This window comes from Entelurus aequoreus, linkage group LG28, assembly GCF_033978785.1.
Source record: "Entelurus aequoreus isolate RoL-2023_Sb linkage group LG28, RoL_Eaeq_v1.1, whole genome shotgun sequence".
NCBI lineage: Eukaryota > Metazoa > Chordata > Actinopteri > Syngnathiformes > Syngnathidae > Entelurus > Entelurus aequoreus.
In genome coordinates, this window is record NC_084758.1 from 25,988,194 (window position 1) to 26,007,954 (window position 19,761).

Consider the following 19,761-nt stretch of genomic DNA (forward strand, 5'->3'; position numbering starts at 1 on the left):
ACACCAAACAAGAATGACAAACACATTTCGGGAGAACATCCGCACCGTAACACAACATAAACACAACAGAACAAATACCCAGAACCCTTTGCAGCACTAACTCTTCCGGGACGCTACAAAATACACCCCACCCCGACACACAGACACCTTGTAGCGTCCCGGAAGAGTTAGTGCTGCAAAGAATTCTGGGTATTTGTTCTGTTGTGTTTATGTTGTGTTACAGTGCGGATGTTCTCCCGAAATGTGTTTTTCATACTTATTTGGTGTGGGTTCACAGTGTGGCGTATATTTCTAACAGTGTTAAAGTTGTTTACACAACCCTCAGTGTAACCTGTATCGCTGTTGATCAAGTATGAGTTGCATTCACTTGTGTGTGTGTGCAGAAGCCGCACATATGTGACTGGGCCAGCACTCGGACTGGATGAAAAGCGGACGTGACGATTTTCGGGAGGGGCACTGACTGAAATTTGGGAGTCTCCCGGGAGGGTTGGCAAGTATGAGAATTAGCGGTGAATGCGGTGTTACCGCGGCACCACCGCTGTATATACTCAGCGGGCCAGCTCTAGTGTTAATTTGATATTGCCTCAAGGGCCAAGTGAAATTACACGGCGGCCCAAATTTGGCCCGCGGGCCAGAGTTTGGCACCATGGTTTGGAGTGTCCGCCCTGAGATCGGTAGGTTGTGAATTCAAACCCCGGCCGAGTCATACCGCAGACTATAAAAATGGGACCCCGAGCACAACCACCCACTACACCCCGCTCGTACAGCAAACGCACATTTCACGACGTGCTCAAAAATCACCGAGCTGCAACGATGCATTAAGGCTGATTGTTGCAACGCATCGGACATTTTCTAGCATCCAACAGCAAACAAATCTTCCCTCAACCACGACCATCAACTAGCAAGCTAAATACTAGAGTCCGTGAACATTGTTTCAAAGTAAAGATTTTGTGTTGCTGCGATGAGGTGGCAACTTGTCCAGGGTGTACCCCGCCTACTGCCCGAATGCAGCTGAGATAGGCTCCAGCAACCCCCACGACGCCGAAAAGGGACAAGCGGTAAGAAATGGATGAATGGATGGAATTTGTGTTGATTTATTGTGAATACAAAACTAAACATTATGCAAAAGGAGTAAAAGGTGATAAAAAATATGGCAGCTAAAGGACTTCCTCGTTCATCCCCTCTTTATCCACCCGGATGGGGGCGATTTAGAGTCTCCAATTAACCAACCATGTGTGTTTTTGGACTGGTGTATCCGAAGAAAAAAAACCAACAACGTAAGCAATTCGGGCTGGGATTTCAACTTGTTGTCCTTTGAATTTTTTGCCCAAATGTGACTTGAATCGGATGTTTTTTTTCATGTCAATGTAAACAGTACAATTCAGGCTTATGTGGATATAAATCCGATATGTATCTGACGCGACTGCAGTCTGAAGGCCGGGTCGCGTTCACCGGACCAATACAGCATCAAAAAGCGATAACTGTCATAATTCTTCCCCAAAATAGACGGTTACAAAATGAATAGTTAACAAAAGAGTAGAAAACAGGCAAAAATAATATGTTTTAGGAACTCACGTCAAATGCCCACACGAAGGAAATGTCCCACAAACTACGAGAGCAAGAAAGTCAAAGTACCACTGATAGTCATACACCTCTGCATGTGTCCCATTCCCTTGTTCAAAAACCTGGGAGGTGAGGGGAGCAGTGAGCAGCAGCGGTGGTGGCGCTCGGGAATCATTTTGGTGATTTAACCCCCAATTCCAATTACCTCCAAGGGTTGGAGGTAATTAGTTGGGTTCCATTTTTATAGTCTTTGGTATGACTTGGCCGGGGTTTGAACTCACGACGTACCGATTTCAGGGCAGACACTCTAACCACAAGGCCACTGAGCAGGCAAGAATGCTTGCCCTTTTCCTTCTTAATCTTCTATGCACAATAATACAGTTCGGAAAATGTTAACTTGGATTGCACAAAATCCTTGAAGTTGCCACAAATGCGCCAGGACTGACACCTGCTAGGATTGGAGCTCGTTTCCTACCGTGAACACTGTAGCAGGTGTGACATCATGATGCATGTCTTCATGTGGGTCAATTTGTGTTCACATTAGATGTCACATTTTTTTGTAATGTGAGCAACTGCATAAAAATATCAGACTTGACCAAAAAAAAATCCAAATTGGACATCCTACCCTGCACTTTGAACGTAGCCTTACAACATGCAACCTGGCTTGACTGCAAACTTAGGGAAATGGTGGCTAAATAAACTACAAATAAAACCCAATGGACAGCCAAAAGACACACAGTCCTGTCACTTTGCAACAAAATGCAGGTTAAGTGGCAATGTGGGTGTAAATGTGAACATGATTTGCTGTTGTCTTACGCCGGGGTGTGCCCAGCCTCTCAGCTGGGAAATGGCTCCAACTTCCTCCAAACAGGATAATCGGTGCAGATAATGAGTGAGCGAATGACCACAAACTCCTGTAATAACTGCTTAAACACACAGTCATTAGAGGAGCTGGGCTTTACTGTTTAAATGCACTCACTGCAGCCCCAAGAGGGGTTTGTTCTTTCCCTAAGAGGTTCATTTCAAAGTAGAAAGTAGTTTACGGTACAAACTCCATTAAGAGAGCAGGTCTCAATTTGTTTTCTCGCACCACGCGCTTTTGCCGCTGCAATTTTGTCTGCAGCAAAGCTCATTAACTTACCTTTCATTTGGAAATTGCGCTCAAGTGCGCTGGAGGTTACACAAGCAGCACCTGAGGCAAGCAAGCGAGCGGGCCCATGCCATTATTGTAACTAGATAAACCAATCAAATATCAAAACAATGCTTGTTTTGATGACACCAGTCCAGCAAAAATTATATTTTTCTGATTCCTTTTCTCGCCTTTTTGAAGGGCTGGACGATTATGGCAAAAATAATAATCACATTTATAATAACACAATTATTCATGAATTTGAAAGTGCTTATCCGGGGTCGGGTGGCTGGGGCAGCAGCTTAAGCAGAGAAGCCCAGACTTCCCTCTCCCGAGCTACTTCGTCCTGCTCCTTTCGGGGGATACTGAGGCGTTCCCAGGCCAGCTAGGAGACATAGTCCCCACAACACTTCTGGGTCGTCCCTGTGGCTACCTACCAGTCGGACGTACCCTAAACACCACCCCAGACAGGCTTTGGGGGAGCATCCTGACCAGATGCCGGAACCACCTCAGCTGGCTCCTCTTGATGAGGATCAGCGGCTTTACTTTGAGCTCCTCCCGAATGACAAAGCTTCTCACCCCATCTCCAAGGGAAAACCCCGCCAGCCGCTGGAGGAAACTCATTTCGGCCGCTTGTACCCGTGATCTTGTCCTTTCGCTCATAACCCAAGGCTCATGACCATAGGTGAGGATAAAAAAGGTAGATCAAGCAGTAAATTGGGAGCTTTGCCTTCTGACACAGCTCCTCAGTTACCACGACGGATCGATACAGGGTCTGCATAACTGCAGACATTGCACCGATCCGCCTGTTAATTTCACGATCCACTCTTCCCTCGCTCGTGAACAAGACTCTGAAGTACTTGAACTACTCCACTTGGGGTAAGATTTCCTCCCCACCCCAGAGCTGGCACTCCACCTCTTTCTGGGCGAGGACCAATGACTCGGATTTGGAGGTATTGATTCTCATCTCAGTCGCTTCACACTCTACTGCGAACCAATCCAGTAAGAACTGAAGATCCTGGCAAGATGAAGCCAGCAAGACCACATCGTCAGCAAAAAGCAGAGACCTAATCCTGCAGCCACCAAACCGGATCCCCTCAAACCCCTGACTGCGCCTAGAAATTCTGTCCATAAAGGTTATGACAGAACTGGTGACAAAAAGCAGCCCTGGTGGAGTCCAACCCTCACTGGAAACGGGGTCAGACCCATGCAGACCAAGCTCTGAGACCAATCATACAGAGTGTGGCGGTCCGATACCCAATTTTCATTGAGCACTCTCCACAGGACTTTCCGAGGGACACGTTCGAACGCCTTATCCATGTCGACAAAGAACATGTAGACTGGATGGGCTAACTCCTATACACCCTTGAGGATCCTGCTGAGATATAGAGTTGGTCCACAGCTCCACCACCAGGACAAAAACCCCACTGCTTCTACTGGATCAAAGGTTCAATGATCCAGCATAGCCTCCTCTCCAGTACACCTAAACATGCCTGAGGAGTGTAAACCCATGGTAGTTGGAACACACCCTCCGATTCCCCTTCTTAAAGAGAGGAACCACCAACCCGGTCTGCCAATCCAGAGGTGCCGCCCATGATGTCCACGCAATGTTGTTGAGTCTTGTCAACCAAGACATAATCACAGCGTCCAGAGCAATAAGGAACTCTGGCCGGATCTCATTCAGCTGCCACCGTGGAGCTTTTTTACTACCTCAACAACTTCAGCCCCAGAAATAGGACAGTCCACCACACGTGTAGGTGGGATTGAAGAGGTCTTTGAAGTATTCCCTCCACCGATCCACAACATTCCAAGGCGAGGTCAGCAGCACACCATTCCTACCATACACGGTGTTGACAGTGCACTGCTTTCCCCCTGCTGAGGTGGCAGATGATGGTCCAGAATTGCTTTGAAGCTGTCCAGAATTCATTTTCCATTGCTTCCCCAAACTCCTCCCATGTCCGAGTTTTTGCCTCTGTGACCGCCGAAGCCGCACACCGCTTGGCCTGTCGGTACCTGTCTGCCCAGCAGGCACAAGACATCAATACAACGTTGATTAAACATACATGTCCTTTAAAACTCCACCCGTCGCCTCTCACTGCTTGCAACGCCTCTGGAGAGGACTGGTCCCACAGTCCTTGCTGTGCGTGGAAGTGAGTCCGACTACATCTAGCCAGAACTCTTCAACCTCGTGCACCAGCTCAAGCTCCTTCACCCGCAGCGAGGTGACGTTCCACGTCCCAAAAGCTAGCTTCTGTAGCCGAGGATCGGACCGCCAAGGGCTCTGTCTTCAGCTGCCGCCCAGCCCACATTTCACCCGGCCTCTATGCCCCCTCTATGAGTGGTGAGCCCATTGGAGCTAATAATAATAATCATTTGAAAAATGTTGTATTTATTGTACCAACAAAACTCAACTTTTAACAATTTAAAAGAACAATGCAAATAAATTAATAATGAATAAACAATAAATAAAGTAACAACACCAATAATATGAAACAATAAAATCGAAATTCTATTAAATGTTCAGCCCTACCTCTTTGTATGTTCTATTACCAAGCTAAAACACACACACACACAGACCTCCGAAAAATGTCTACCTCTGTAGGACCACCCTTTCTAGATATATAAAGAGTTGTATTTACAACAATAATAATATACACATACTATGCAAATATAAAAAAGCTTGTTGTGAAAAATGAGTTGTAATTTCACAAGAAAAAGGTCACAATTTCACAAGAAAAACGTAGAATTTTGGCAGTATTATAATAAAAGTCGTAATTTTACTCAACGCAAGTAAAAATGTTACAAGAAAAACTGAACATTTGTGCAATATTATGATAAAAGTTGGAATTTTACTCAATAACAGTCGCAATTTTACAAGAAAAGCTTAAAATGTTGGGAATTTTATGAAAAGAGTCGTAATTTTACTCAAGTCACAATTTTATAGGAAAACTTAAAAATGTTGGCAATGTTATAATAATAATCTGAATTTTACTTGGCAAAATTATGACAAAAGTCAATTTTACTCAAACAAATTCACTATTTTACAACAACAAAAGAATTGGCAATATTGTGATAAGCCAGAATTTTATATGAAAAATGTCACCGTTTTGCATTAAAAAGTAATCATTTTACGAGAAAAGAAATTGCAATATTACAGAAACAGAAAGAATATGAGAAATTGTTCCCAGTTTTATAAGAAAAAAGTAGACACATTGTGAGAAATAGACTGCTTTTAGTTCATTTATATATATTATTTTTATTTGCAATTGGTTTGTAATCTTTATTATTTACTTCAAGTTATTACAGTACATATTCATTTTTTTTTTTTTTAATTAATTTTGGCGAAAGGGGGCGTGTTTCAATTTCTTACACACACTTATAACATATGTTGCCCAGAGGGGGAGCACTTTCAAAAACCGACACAGTCAATTTGAAAAATCCCTCCGTTTTGGGACCACCCTAATTTTGATAGATTTCACCACCTAATGAGACATTCTCTATTAGATGCAATAGTTTTCCGTATTGGGACCATGATTTATGTCCTAACTTGTTCACCGGTCCTCATATGGAAGCTACTTTTCCTTGTTGATGTCTCAAGAAGGGAACAAGTACACACACACACACACACACACACACACACACACACATATTTATATTCCTGTTGCTTGTTCCACTTCCTGCTGTTGAAGCAAATCCCCTGAGGAGACACGGTGCTCTTCCGTAAAGAGTAGTTAAGTAGCAAGCAAGAAAACAGAGTAACTCAAACCTTATTCTGAGAGGGGGAAAAAAGAAGAATGGGAAGCAGCTTATATAAAACACACTAAGAGGCAGCCACGTGCTGATGGCAAAATGGATTCGAAAGGCGAGAGGGCCACGCTTGGCCAGTCCGGACGCGGTCTCCATCAAGCCTGAGGGCAGTGTGGGCATTATGCCACCACAGCTCTGAGGGCTACGGATGAAATCTACCTGCTGTTCTTTCACAACAATTCAACACTTGTATAAACAGTGGAAGGGCAAAATACATCCTGAGAGCAAAGAATCAGTGACTCGCACATAACAGAAAAAAACATTATCATTCAAAAACTTGGGCAAAAGTTAAAGTTTGATGAGAAGAAAAAAATAATATTGCACCATTAAAAAGTATTGGTCATCAGTAATGTGTTCCTAGAGTAGGGGTGTCCAAACTACGGCCCGCTTGCGTCTTCAATTGGGCCCGCGAGACGTCATGAGTTCACTAAGGAATCTGACCGCAGGAAGATACCAATTCATTTGAAAAGTAAATCCCTGTGCTGCTGTTTTGTCGTTAACTTGTGGACAACCTGACTAATTCAGATCTATGACTACTTATCATACTAGGAATGACACAAAGCACATCGTTTACTTGTATGGCCCAATGCAAACAACCTTCCCTAGTCATGGTGGGGGAAAAAACAACAATTTGTGGATATAATTTAAAAAAAACGTCCATGCACGATAAAAAAAAAAAATCTGAATTACACCCATTTAAATCCATTACAAAGCATGATGGGAAAAGTGCCAAACCCCTCCACACTTATCCATGTTTGCGTCATTTTAGCTTATTGATATTTCTGATTTATTACAAAACTTTAAGGAGGTTGTCACAGCAGTAAACAAGGTAGGAGTCCGATTTTGACATACTCTTAATATCCGATTAAATTAATTATATATCCATTATTTTAATATAATAAATGCACTTATATACTGTGTATATATATATATATATATCAGTGGTTCTTAACCTTGTTGGAGGTACCGAACCCCACCAGTTTTGTATGCGCATTCACCGAACCCTTCTTTAGTGAAAAATAAAAAAAAAAATTTTTTTCAAATTCAAGAAATGTTTTTTTTACTGGTGCACAAAATGAACCGGTCATGAACATCACATTGTTCAAAGAACAAAACCAACAAAGTGCATGAACTCACAACAAAGTACACACATTACCATTAATTGATTAACGTGAACCCTGACTTAAACAAGTTGAAAAACGTATTCGGGTGTTACCATTTAGTGGTCAATTGTACGGAATATGTACTGTACTGTGTAAACTGTACTGTTTCATATAATGTATTCTCTTCCTTTGCAATCTGCTAGTAAAAGTTTCAATCCATCAATCAAACAACCTGCAAATCAGATGGAAAATTAGAGGGAACATTGTTTGGGGGTATCCATAATACCCCGATAGGGAGAAGTTTTTATTTACACAATAAGTCGGATGTGTCTTTACCTCCGTGGCGGTAAAAATTCCGTTGTGTACACGGACGTCGGGGGAAGTACAGAGCGCCAATAAACCTTAAAGGCACTGCCTTTGCGTGCCGGCCCAATCACATAATATCCACAGCTTTTCACACACACAAGTGAATGCAAAGCATACTTGGTCAACAGCCATACAGGTCCCACTGAGGGTGGATGTATAAACAACTTTAACACTGTTACAAATATGTGCCACACTGTGAACCCACACCAAACAACAATGACAAACACATTTCGGGAGAACATCTGCACCGTAACACAACAAACACAACAGAACAAATACCCAGAATCCCTTGCAGCACTAACTCTCCCGGGACGCTACAATATACACCCCCCGCTACCCCCTATGCCCCCCTCCCCCCAACTCAATCCCGCCCCCCGCCCCCAACCTCCTCATGCTCTCTCAGGGAGAGCATGTTCCAAATTCCAAGCTGCTGTTTTGAGGCAAGTTAAAAAAAATAATGCCCTTTGTGACTTCAATAATAAATATGGCAGCGCCATGTTGGCATTTTTTTCCATAACTTGAGTTGATTTATTTTGGAAAACCTTGTTACATTGTTTAATGCATCCAGCGGGGCATCACAACAAAATTAGGCATAAAAATGTGTTAATTCCACAACTGAATATATATCGGTTGATATCGGAATCGGTAATTAAGAGTTGGACAATATCGGAATATCGGATATCGGCAAAAAAGCCATTATCGGACATCTCTAATAATATCAATTGTGTGTTTGTCGGATTACAGTTGTGATCAAAAATTGTATTTAATGATCCTGAAAATGTTAAATATGAACATTGGCCAATATTCCTAAATTTGTAGTATTGCCCTAAAATAAAGTACCAAACAGAAGAGAACGTGCGTATTACATTTTGTACAGAAGTGATAGAACCATGAAGACAATCTCTCAGAGCAAGGTTCAAAACAACACTGATCCACGTGACTTTTGAGCCAGGTGATCTTTGGTCTTGCCTTCAAGTGTACTGTGCAGGGGATAAAAACTGCTCTCAAGTGACATTGGAACAGGAGCTGTGTGCCGCGCTCCAGTGAGCTCAGATTGTGTACGATGTACGCTATGGATGCCGTGTCCTCCGGGTCGCTGACATTGGACTTCCCACCACTTGACGCTGTCAGCATATGTGGCGCCATACCAGAGTGCGCCCACAACACCACGGATCTTAAAGAGTACATGGGTGTCGGAGGCTGTGTTCCGATGGATCTCAGAGTGAGACTGGTAGACTAGACCCGGGCACAAAAAATACCAATCTTGCTCAAATGTTACACTAGTGTCAGTCCCCTCAAAGTATGTGGCAAAATTCACAGTGATTTGGCGTAACAACATGAAGTGACAAAGGGTGTTTGGTGCAGAGCGCACTGAGCTGTGTGAGAAATTTAAGTCAATCGAGAACCGTGTTGAATCGAGAATCGATCCTGATTTGAATCGTCACCCCGAGTATCGGAATCGAATTTAATCGTCAGTTATTGTAAGACTTACATCCCTAAAACTACAACTACTCACTTAAATCCTTTGTTTTCAGCCCACAAAGTCCACCTGTGTCAGAAATGTATTTAGACTTAGACTTCCTTTTTATTGTCATTCAGATTTGAACTTTACCGTACAGATAAGAACGAAATTTTGTTGCTTTAGCTCATGGTAGTGCAGGATAAAAAAGCAATAAGGTGCAGATATAAATAAATAGATTACTGTACAGATAAATATATTATTTCCTGAATTTGTAAAGATTTATAAAACAAAACAAATTTTGTAAAAATGAAATGATTGTATAATCACTTTAGTATCGATCATACAGAATACCAACACTAACCTTGGTATCGACAATACCAATTTATGAATCGATACTCCCTCCCCTTATGTGTGCGCCTGACCGCAACACGCACCGTTTAATTACAGTCTAAAGAAATCAGTTTTAAAAAGATCATATTCAAATCAGATTTGGACTACCTCCTGATGTGGCCAGAGTCTGATGTGAAAAGATCAGATTTTAAAAACTTTGGAGCGTTTAGACTGGCGAAAAAAAAATCAGATTTGGTGTGCGGCCAAATTAGGAGCCTTTGTAATTCTCATTTACATTCCAAATAATATATTGTGATATACTGTGCTTTCTGGGCTATAGAGCGCACCGATATTTAAGCCACACCCACCACATTTTAGAAGACATAAATAGTTTTTCATATATTAGCCGCCATGCACCATAAGCTGCAAATATATACCGGTACGAAAGTTTTCGGAAATGTCTATTTACATACCTTAATTGTTTCCAAACGGTGCCTGTCACACGGCAGTAAAACGGCTGATCCAACAAAACAGAAGTCATCGTCATGGACCCACTGGCTGCCGAAGCTAGCTCTCCAATCAGCTACACAGACGGTGACGTTTTGCGGAATTTTCAAAACTGAAACAATACAAAAAGAATGCCATTGTAAGTTGATAATACTAACACAGACACTTGTAAACATGTGAGCATATTTGCTGATGTTAACCAGGCTAGCTTTAATACATTACGATAGCGCGTACACATATGCATGAAAACATCACACACGGGACGGTTTAGTAAGTAAGAATTGTTTTAGTTATATTGTAAAACATACAAATGTTGCTTGGAGTGATGAATGGAGAAACTATACAAGCTATGGACGCATAGTAGACGAAACTGGATATAATTCCAGTTCAAGGCACAAAACAATAAGTACAATTTCAACCCGCAGCACCTGCAAGGAGCAAACTTGTCCAAAAGATGGCGGCATAGCACAGACAGTAACAAACTTTTTCAGTGTCTCTGTGTTGAAAACTATTTGTTGATTACAAAACAACACGGCTGTTAGCGAAGAAAAATCCATGAATTAGCCGCACCGTAATATAAGTCGCAGGGTCAAAGGCGTAGAAAAAAAAAGTACCGGCTTATAGTCCGAAAAATACGGTATATCGTTATCGCAGTAGGCTGCAATATATTTACGACATAGATTTTAGGCCACATTGTCCATCCGTTTTTTTTTTCTACTTTTTTTAAAGAGACCAGCTGACATTGCCTGATATTTCTACTCACAGGTGCTGAATGATGCATGCAGCTATGTCTTCCATTAGGGCTGCAACTAACGATTATTTTGATAGTAGATTAGTCATGGACTATCTTAACGATCGGTCGACTAGTGGGATAATAAAACGCACTAATGGCTCTAATTCCGACTTCTAAATGCAGCTTAAGTTATTTTAAGCATGTGCTTACGAACAACAAAGATGACTAATTCATTCATAAATATTTATCTATACTGTAACTGTGCTACTCATATAGCGGTTATAAAGAATAAAATTACTTTTAAAATGTTGTCTATTTAAAAGAAAAGAAAGGTAAAGTGCTAAAAAAAAAAACAATTACCGTATTTTTCGGACTATAAGTCACAGTTTTTTTTCATAGTTTGGCCGGGGGTGCGACTTGTGTGAAATTATTAACGCATTACCATAAAATATCAAATAATATTATTTAGCTCATTCACGTAAGAGACTAGACGTATAAGACTTCATGGGATTTAGCGATTAGGAGTGACAGATTGTTTGGTAAACGTATAGCATGTTCTATATGTTACAGTTATTTGAATGACTTTTACCATAATATGTTACGTTAACTCAGTTGGTTATTTATGCCTCATATAACGTACACTTATTCAGCCTGTTGTTCACTATTCTTTATTTATTTTAAATTGCCTTTCAAATGTCTATTCTTGGTGTTGGCTTTTATCAAATAAATTTCCCCCAAAAATGCGACTTATACTCCAGTGCGACTTATATATGTTTTTTCCCTTCTTTATTATGCATTTTCGGCCGGTGCGACTTATACTCCGGAGCGACTTATACTCCGAAAAATACTGTAACCTTTTAGAAAAAAATTAAAATAGCACCAATGAAAACAAGCAAAACACAAAATCTAACTTCCTCAAAAAGAAAATCATTTTGTGATGTTTAAAAAGCTGCACACTGATATATTGACTATTGATTAACAGTTTTAGCACTCTAATAGACTCGATGTGTAGAATTGTATATTTGATTAATTCTTCAAATGTTGGCTATGTAATAGATTGTTTGTTTAATCTTATGATACATCGTCTCTCTCTCTCTCTGTGTGTGTGTGTGTGTGTGTGTGTGTGTGTGTGTGTGTGTGTGTGTGTGTGTGTGTGTGTGTGTGTGTGTGTGTGTGTGTGTGTGTGTGTGTGTGTGTGTGTGTGTGTGTGTGTGTGTGTGTGTGTTATTGTGCCTTTTTTTGCAAATTGACGCTGCTTTAAAACGTATTTGCAATAGATCTCAACATGCGGAAATTAATAAGGCGCCTACAAGTTACTCTTTTTGGCTTTGATCTATCCATCCCATCTATTTTCTACCGCTTGTCCCCCGCGACCCCGAACGGGACAAGCGGTAGAAAATGGATGGGATGGATAAATCACAGCCAAGAAGAGTAACTTGTGGGGTTCCACAAAGCTCGGTATTGGGACCTAAGTTATTTATATTTATTTAAACGATATTGGTTCAGTATCTAATAAATTGAAATGTATTATGTTTGCAGATAATACAAATGTATATTGTTCAGGAAAAGACTTGAAGGAAGTGTTGAGGATAATAGAGGTTTGCAGATAATACAAATGTATATTGTTCAGGAAAAGACTTGAAGGAAGTGTTGAGGATAATAGAGGTTGAGTTGATTCAGCTAAAAAAAATGGTTTGATATTAATAAGTTATCATTAAATGATAAGAAAACAAAATTTATGGTGTTTAGTGGTGCAAGGACAAATTGTGAAGCAAAATAAAAATTTAATTAAGTGGAAATTGATAGAGTATATGAAACTAAATTCTTGGGAATAATAATTGATCATAAATTATGTGGGAAACCGCATATTGATTATATAAAAAGGGAAAAATATCCGAATCCATTGCTATTCTTTATAAAGTAAGACAGATGCTGAATAAGAAATGTCTGCATATGTTATATTATTTTTCCATATTTATCGTATTGTGTTGAAGTTTAGGGAAATGTTTATAAAACAAACATAGACCCAATAATTAAACTTCAAAAAAGGGTAATTAGAATAATACACAAAGTGTGCTACTATGAACATACCAATCCTTCATTCATAACTTCTAATGTGTTAAAATTTTCAGATATTGTGTTTTTAAAAACAATGGACATTTTGTTTCGAGTAAAGAACAACAGCCTTCCAGCTTGTATTCTTAGGTTATTTCAATTAAGAGGAGAAAACTATAATTTATGGGGGATATTGATTTTTGAAATATGTAAAGTAAGAACGAATATAAAATACAAATGTATTTCAGTTTTAAGAGTTAAATGGTGGCACAAGCTCAGTGATGAGTTGAAGACATGTAGTTCTTTGTTAAGGTTTAAGAAAGCCTTGAAAGGTGAAATAATGGAAAAGTATAAAATACAGCAACGGTTACTTTCATCCCATTGATTTTTTTAACGTTGATGTTCCAGGCAATCTAATTTTCAGTGAAGGTATAGGATAGGCAAATATAAGCCTTGGCTTCAGCCTATTCCTTTTTCGGTCATTCTTTTTATTTTTGTGTGTGTATGTGTATGATTGTTAATATGTATAATCTGTGCTGTTAAACTGATGACACAAAATGGTTGATTAGATGACCGAAATAAACTCATTTCATTCATTCATTTGAATTGATGTAGACAAAGTTTAGCTGGCTGACTTTGGCTAAATTGATAGTTCAAGTTATTTTTCACACAACTTCATTTCACACTTGTTAGCAAGCGAGGCGGAGTTCGCATCCTGACTTCAGATGTCTGACATCATTCATTCACTTTCAATTTTCGCATTTAACAGATGTCATGGTAAATGGGTTATACCTGTATAGCGCTTTTCTACCTTCAAGGTACTCAAAGCGCTTTGAGACTATTTCCACATTCACCCATTCACACACACATTCACACACTGATGGCGGGAGCTAACCAGGACCCATCAGGAGCAAGGGTGAAGTGTCTTGCTCAAGGACACAACGGACGTGACTAGGTTGGTAGAAGGTGGGGATCTAACACGGCCACTCCCCCAACCACGCCACGCCGTTTTCTACCATCAATGTAATAATAATAATCATAATGTTTTAGATTTTATATCGCGCTTTTCTATTATTAGATACTCAGAGAAGTGGGAACCCATCATTCATTCACACCTGGTGGTGGTAAGCTACATTTGTAGCCACAGCTGCCCTGGGGTAGACTGACTGAAGCGAGGCTGCCAGTTTGCGCCTACAGCCCCTCCGACCGCCACCTACCATTCATTCATTCACCAGTGTGAGCGGCACCGGGGCAAGGGTAAAGTGTCCTGCCCAAGGACGCAACGGCAGCAATTTGGATGTCAAGAGGCGGGGAGCGAACCTGCAACCCTCAGGTTTCTGGCACGGCCGCTCTACCCACTACGCCATACCGCTCCTATGTACTTCAGAATGTTACATTATTTTAATTTGTGAAGCAAATAGCCTCCTCTTCATGACAATTGTTGCGTATGTTTTTCAAAAAAAGTTATCTGCTTCCGGGTTGTTTCCCGACCCCTTGAGACTGGCGCATGCACAATACGAAGGGCCCAACCCCCCTCGAGAATTCTGGTTTCCAATCGCATAATCCAGGTGTGTTAGTCCGACTTTCAAAAAGCGAACATGATCCGATTTAAGGTGTTTCCATGGACTGTAGGATGTTTATTTAGAGTCAAACTAATTTAGTGCATGGACACTAGGAGTGTGGGAAAAAATCGATTCGAATTCGAATCGCGATTCTCACGTTGTGCGATTCAGAATCGATTCTCATTTTTTTAAAATCTATTTATTTTTATTTTTTTTAATAATCAAAAATGTTTTTATTTTTTTATCAATCAATCCAACAAAACAATACACAGCAATACCATAATGCAATCCAATTCCAAAACCAAACCCGGCCCAGCAACACTCAGAACTGCAATAAACAGAGCAATTGAGAGGAGACACAAACACCACACAGAACAAACCAAAAGTAGTGAAAAAAAAAAAGAATATTATCAACAACAGTGTCAGTATTAGTTACAATTTCAACATAGCAGTGATTAAAAATCCCTCATTGACATTATCATTAGACATTTATAAAAATTAAATAAAAGAACAATAGTGTCACAGTGGCTTACACTTGCATCGCATCTCATAAGCTTGACAACACACTGTGTCCAATATTTTCACAAAGATAAAATAAGTCATATTTTTGGTTCATTTAATAGTTAAAACAAATGTACATTATTGCAATCAGTTGATAAAACATTGTCCTTTACAATTATAAAAGCTTTTTACAAAAATCTACTACTCTGCTTGCATGTCAGCAGACTGGGGTAGATCCTGCTGAAATCCATGTATTGAATGAATAGGGAATCGTTTTGAATCGGGAAAAAAATCGTTCTTGAATCGAGAATCGTGTTGATTTGAAAAAAAAAATCGATTTTGAATCGAATCGTGACCCCATGAATCGATACTGAATCGAATCGTGGGACACCCAAAGATTCACAGCCCTAATGGACACGCACTGACTGACACATATTAGTGTCTCAAAGTATTTGCGTGTGTGTCTTCTTTTTTCTAACGTCGCCTCTCAAAGTGACAGCGCTTCTCCATTCCTCATCCCTGCGTTAATGTGTCTTTCTTCATTTTCCGGTCGACCAAGCCCAGTAATCATTGTATCTCATCACAACATTGCCCTTTGCTTTCCCGCGGAGCCAAATTAAACAGAGACTCATCACAATAAAGCCAGGCATAAACATCATGCTTCTGTGCTTGAGACTATTATTGCTCCATCCCTCCCCGCGCAGATGAAATTACAGGCGGTAGATTACGACAGGCTTCCCTTTGTACCACGTCTTTGTGCGGGGAGCGATCTGCTTTTTTTGCGGGTGACGGCGGCGCCACCTTGGGAAAAAAATGTGTCAAAGTGATTTCAACGGAGATGTCACGGCAATCAGCGCCCTTGCCGCAATTAAATTTAGATGGAATCACGTTCTTTTTCTCATACAATTTCCAGTCGGTGCCATTTTGTGGCGGGCGTAGATCCCGCTGTCTGCTTTAATACGCCGTGATGAATGAACAGCGCCGCGTGGAAATAAATTGGGTACAAATCGGACTTCGCGAGCGTGTTGCAGACGGCCATCCCGGCTGAACATCTTTGGTGCGCCTTCACACTTGTCATGATTGACGCAGAACTACGTCAAATCAAACGGTAGTATACACTATATTGCCAAAAGTATTTGGCCACCCATCCAAATGGTCAGAACCAGGTGTCCTAATCACTTGGCCACAGGTGTATAAAATCAAGCACTTAGGCATGAACAGTTTTACCTAACATAATGAATAATCGTGTTTAAAAATCGTAATTATTATTTTGCCTATAATAGTGCAACCCTCTCATACATGAACACTATTTTTATCTATATGGACAAAAAGTGCAGTTACGTCTTATGTCCATGAGTTGCCATCTTGCACAAATTTCACATTGATTTGTATTTATTATTTTGTTTCTGCCAAATTACTTTGTTTATAATGCCTGCATTCAGGGCCGGCCCGTGGCATAGGCCGTATAGGCAAATGCTAAGGGCGCCGTCCATCAGGGGGCGCCACGTCAGTGCCACAAATGTTGGAGGAAAAAAAAAAAAAAAGTTGGTACTATTATTTCTAAATACATAAAATAATCCCACGTTAATTAAAATGCAAAGTAAAGCCTATTTAATAGAAATATGTGTTACAACATTACGCCCCCCCTCCCCCGGCATGGTGCGCCCCCTCCCTTCCCGTATCATGACTCTTTTTGGACGTCACCACATAAAAAAATTCAACACAAGATGTCAAAACGGCCAAAACTGTCAGGTGCCCAGGGAAGAAAAAAGAGAAAAGAAGAGGAGAAACGAGAAAAAGACAGAGGTAGCAGGTAGGTAACGTTAGCCTACATGCAATTATTTTCCTGTTACAGAATGTGATAGTAACCTGGCTTTTTAGCATTAAGCTAATGTTACATGATTCGGCAATTGCTAATCAATAAATAGCTAGTTCTGTTTTAACGTCGGGTTAATATTGTGGAGGGGGCTAAATTGTTATGGAAAATAATAATGTAACGTTAGGTAATTACAGTACTCCCTGGCGTACAGTAATTTGTAAGTCATTCTAGTTAATGCAATATTAAAAAGCACAAATAGAGAACTGTAGGATCCCCTTTTTTTGTAATATACCTGTAGTTGTTAAAGTCATACTGGTTTGATATCTTTATTTGTGCAGTGCCTTATTTATATTGTATTTTTAATTTATTTTATGCAACTTGTTGACACGTTTTATTTTGTGTTTATGTATGTAAAAAATATTGTATTTCATATAATCATTTTTTATTTTTTGTATTCATTTTTTTATCCATATATTTTTTTTATCTTGTTAACTATTCTGATTGTTAATTTGCTTTCTTTAAGTAAAAAAAAAGGTCAAAGACAAAGCTATTCGGTTTCTTGTGAGTATATACACTTCACTGCCGATGTGGGGGGGCGCCACCTAAAATCTTGCCTAGGGCGCCAGATTGGTTAGGGCCGGGCCTGCTTGCATTGCTTTCATATGCACATTCAACTTTCGACTTGAGGTACATACACACATTTTCAATGTGTTGTTTTTTGTTGTTTTTTTTAAATAAAACTATGTTAAAAGATTTCAGTATAAGTAGTTGTTGAAAATATTGAGCACATTTAAAAATACCACGATAAAAATGATAACCGTGATAATTTTGGTTACAATAACCGTGATAAGAAATGTTCATACCGTGAAATTCCTAGTCCTCCGCGTAAATCAGTGGTTCACTTATTTTCTGTCTTGCCACCTCTAGGAGACAACAAATGACCTGAAATCCTGAATTTAATATTTATTATTTATTTACATCCTCGTTACTGGTACACTGAAGGGTTATGTATGTTTACTTCGTCATATTTCCTGGTTGAGCCTGTTGATTAATTCGAGCAGTGCTGCCACCTAGCTGGAGGCTTGTGTATCGTTCAAGAATTTTAAAAAAATATGCCAACTCTAAGGCCCCCATGACACCTCGCTGCGTCAAGGGGGGGCCTGCACCACTATTTGAGAAGAACTGGTAGAGCCTCACTTTGTTCATGTTTTAAATATATCCTTATTCACAACACATAATCTGATGCATCAGTGAAAATAGAAAGGGGGCTTATGTAAATTGGGGGTACGGGCCCTCCGCTATCCTAATTTTTTGAAGTTCTTCAGGTTTCAGTCGAGGTTATATTGCAGTCATGCCTTACATAAACTAAAAGCACTGGTCTCAGGGATTAGAATCGATCCCAAATGAACTGATTGTCTTAGAAGACATTTCACTGTTTATCCCAGCAGGATTCATTAGTTCATGCCCACAGAGTTAGCCACAACAGCTAAGTGCAACATCCAAAGTATCAATCAATCACAATTTAAGCCCTTAATCATAAGTGATTCAAAGAGCTATGCAAACCACAACGACATCCCCTGGTCTTTACCTACATTTGGGCAAGGAAAAACTCAAAAAGCCCGAGATGGGGAAAAGAAGAAACCTTTAGAAGGGGCCACAGATATAAGTATGTATCCTCTAGAAATGGGACAAGCCCAGATAATGTTGGTTTCACTCTATTGAGGTGCCATCCTGCACTACTCCAACAAAATGACTCCCCAATCAGATGGGTGCTTATTCTTCTGTCATTTATTAAGAATGTTAATGACTACTAATCATTAAAAGCGGTTACTAATTAGTACTTATGAGCATCTGACAAAAGGTCAGTTACGTTATGATGTGTTCAATGTGGTCTTGTAAAACGTGTTATTAGTGGGACATTTAAATGGCCTAAATACAAAACAGGTAATTACTCAAATTTTTGCTGTTGGTTTTCATAGCAATATAAAATAAAGACACCATAATAGCTGACAACAACAAAGTAAAAGACTATTTAGAATTTGGGATAGTTTACACTGACTTTCATATCATAACATCACCTGTGACTTTTTCAGGTGTAGAAAGGGCGTTTAGCACACTGAAACTAGTTAAGAACTATTTCAGATCTACAACAAGCCAAAAGGCTAAATAGCCTTGCTAGACTTACAAATGAAAGTCAGCTAAGCCGACAATTGGACTTCAAAGATCTCATCAGCAAATTTGCTAACAAAAAGGCCGGCATTGGGTCTCTGATGAGACTTACAGTGAACAAACAAGACAATCTAAACTTTAATTGAGATTACATGAGGCTTGTTGTTGTTTTTTATATTTCATAATTTACTTGCACAATTAAGTTAAATGCTAAATTTTTACCAGTGGACCATCTTGAGTCACGACACTTAGTTTTTTCATATTAGTACTTGATTGCCAAAGACAATAAAATACCCTCCACCCGTTTATTAAATGGTTAACTGAAAATGCATTTGCAATCAGAGATGTAATAACATGTTTTAAATCAATGAAATGAGAGTAAGACAACTTAACTAGAATTTGCAATTCCAGAAGGAATTGCGTGTGAATGCTCTATGTGCTCAAGCCAACGAACCGCCGATACGTGTGGGTGGGACTGAAATGCTTGAATGTCCAGAGTGAGTGGAGTGTGTGGATGTTGGAACGGTTCGAATCGGTTGAGAAATGTGGGATATGGAGAGTTTTTGTATATTGTCCATTTATTTTCAGTGGGGGGTAAAATTCCTGGTAATTCCGGGTAATCAGGGATTTTTTGGAACCGGTACACATGCTGACT

The 19,761-nt window shown here is 40.0% G+C and overlaps 1 protein-coding gene and 1 long non-coding RNA gene across 2 annotated transcripts in view; one reads left to right on the forward strand and one right to left on the reverse strand.

Annotated features, from left to right (window-relative positions):
* The window catches only part of tnmd (tenomodulin), a 216,619-nt gene that overhangs the window by 122,441 nt on the left and 74,417 nt on the right, over positions 1–19,761 (forward strand). The window lies entirely within an intron of this gene.
* Positions 1–19,761, reverse strand: part of LOC133645017 (uncharacterized) — a 191,793-nt gene that overhangs the window by 95,590 nt on the left and 76,442 nt on the right. Inside the window, exon 3 of the long non-coding RNA XR_009824870.1 lies at positions 10,234–10,379. This is a non-coding gene — a long non-coding RNA (uncharacterized LOC133645017). The remainder of the gene's footprint in view (positions 1–10,233; positions 10,380–19,761) is intronic.